The following is a 2504-nucleotide window of genomic DNA, read 5'->3' as shown; positions in this document are numbered from 1 at the left end:
AAATGTTTAAAATATAAAGAGCTTATGAAGAGAGTTTGATCTTAATGACATCCCCAGAAGATTTGAAATTCACTGGTTTAGACTGATATATGTAATGAAATTATTTGCACTTTATAGTTAACGTACGGTAGCGCATTGCTGCCACAAACATTTATTTTGTCCACTCGATTATATTGGAGAGTAATAAGAGTAGCATCAATGTCAAAACCCTGTTAATTGTGCTGTACAAGAATTAAAGTAGAACCCATACCTGCTCTTTCTAGTCTCCTCTTTTTTCTGAGTTGTTTTCGTTCCGCGTTTGACCTTCAAATGTTTAAAATATAAAGAGCTTATGAAGAGAGTTTGATCTTAATGACATCCCCAGAAGAAGATTTGAAATTCACAGGTTTAGACGGATATATGTCATGAAATTATTTGCACTTTATAGTTAAAACATACACACGGTAGCGCATTGCTGCCACAAACATTTATTTTGTCCACTCGATTATGTTGTATAAACGACATATTTTCTCGTAATAACGAGTTATTGTTAAAATGACAATTATCTTATTAAAACGAAATATCATAAAAACAACATATTATATCATAAAACAACATAACATGTGGCAGCAATATGCGCCATCATAAAAACACTTCTTCGTACTATTTAATTTAAACTGTTAAATTTATATTTACAGATTAGTTGGCAACATTTCACATACAGTACAGCTTGATCTGACTTACTTCAATGGATAATTACTCAGCAGAAGCATACACCACCACCTTCTAATTGTTGGCATGTCATACTGTAAAATAGAGCACTGGTGAGCTAATGGTAACTAAGGATCTCTAAATAAATGACTTTGGAATTTAAGACTTACTTCATTGAAATCAAAATGCCCCTCCGATACCAATAAAGCTCATTTTAGCAGACAATGTACAATCCTATACCAAAATGTTTGTTTTCTATTCAATAATACCAATAAACAAAACATCAAATGCAAATTCTTTCAGATGTAGGACATTTATAATACTTTCTGGTGTAACTTAGGCTACAACACTGCATGGCTTACCATCAACACAAACACTCCACAGTTATTTGAATTGTGTTGTCTGGGAATGCCCTGAAAATTACAACAAGAAAAAAACAAACAAAAAAAAACACATACATAATTTATATAAAATATATAAAGAAATTAAAACATCAAAAGCTGGCAAGCCTTAGTATAATTGGTGCTTACTGTAATGTCATTACAGCTGTACTCCCTCCATGGCCCAGGAATGACACATTTTGATAGTTGCCTGTTAAGAGTAATATCATATAAGTGTAAGTAATTTAAAAGTGTAAGTAAGCAGAAGTAAAAAATACATTTTAAAAACACACGAAAAGACAGCTAAATCTGAATTAATTAATTAAGTTTAAAAAATAGCAAACAAAAATGGGGATATATGGTTTAAAACAGAACTACCATAACCCTGAACTCATGAACTTTGAACATTTCACTCGTAAGACCTGTAACTGTTCATGAAACGGCAATCACTGAAGCCACGTCCGGAAAGGGAATCAAGACAATAGATCTCTCTATTTCTTGGCTTCATGTTCTAAAACAATGTAACTTTGACATCAACTGTCAAGTGCTAGCACTTTCCTTTACATTTGTAAGGTATGAAATACCCAAGCAGAACATTTAAACATTTTCTGATTATTTGATCATTAAAGATAATTATTTTGAGACCTACACAGATCTTCCAATGATTTTCTGACCAGGAGGGCAGTAGAATTATCATGACTTGCTAGATTTTCCTAAATAAAAAAGTAAATATAAAATCAATTTAGACATTTATAGATAAGTTATTTAGAATATAATTTTTTTTAAATGGCTTCATACTGCCTCAGTCACAAAACAATGATACTCACAGGAACATTGCAGATTGGGTCTGCGCACAAGGGTGGCAACCAAGTCACTGTCACATATGAATTAAAGACATGGACCATTATGCCCTGTTAAGTAAAAGTGCAACAATTAAATAAGGAACCACATTCCCATTTTTTCCACACATCGTGCATACAGAATATTTGATCAAGGGAAGTCTTTGTATTACCTGAAGGTCAGCAATATCCTTCACAACAGAAAGACAGGCATTTAAAATCTGTTAACATTCAAAGAAATGCATTTACAATCTGTGAAAATTTAAGGACATAAAAGGGCACATAGTACTATACTGTGCTGCATGGGTTAAAGGGTAAAAATATATCATTTTTGCTGCATCTCACTGTTGCTTCTACATCACTTTGGTGCCCTAAAGTAAGGAAATCCATCCTGGTTAGGACTGTAGTTCCAACAGATGCCAAAAATTCACCGGCTGGTCCCGTCTCCATTAAGGCATGGTTTAGCTATGAAAATAACAGCAAAGTACTACAATGTGTCTTTTTTTGTTAGTCTTAAAACAATAAAAAAAAAACTAACAGTAATTTAAAAAACAAAACAAAACGAACAAACAAACAAAAAACACCTTACCTGATT

General features: G+C 32.6%; 2 long non-coding RNA genes across 2 annotated transcripts; both read right to left on the bottom strand.

Annotated features, from left to right (window-relative positions):
• Nucleotides 1–224: 224 nt before the first annotated feature.
• LOC107559209 (uncharacterized) lies at nucleotides 225–890 on the bottom strand. The gene is made up of 3 exons (XR_001605579.1): nucleotides 861–890; nucleotides 724–785; nucleotides 225–303 (listed from the first exon to the last, which is right to left on the bottom strand). It is a non-coding gene; the product is annotated as an uncharacterized lncRNA (long non-coding RNA).
• Nucleotides 891–1764: 874 nt separating this feature from the next.
• LOC107559210 (uncharacterized) lies at nucleotides 1765–2121 on the bottom strand. Its single transcript, XR_001605580.1, has 3 exons — nucleotides 2083–2121; nucleotides 1898–1981; nucleotides 1765–1783 (listed from the first exon to the last, which is right to left on the bottom strand). It is a non-coding gene; the product is annotated as an uncharacterized lncRNA (long non-coding RNA).
• Between the last annotated feature and the right edge of the window lie 383 nt (nucleotides 2122–2504).

Source organism: Sinocyclocheilus grahami, unplaced genomic scaffold (genome assembly GCF_001515645.1).
Source record: "Sinocyclocheilus grahami isolate Dianchi unplaced genomic scaffold, SAMN03320097.WGS_v1.1 scaffold678.1, whole genome shotgun sequence".
Lineage (NCBI taxonomy): Eukaryota > Metazoa > Chordata > Actinopteri > Cypriniformes > Cyprinidae > Sinocyclocheilus > Sinocyclocheilus grahami.
The sequence above is the reverse complement of the archived record's forward strand: the minus strand, read 5'-3'. Positions and strand labels throughout refer to the sequence as shown.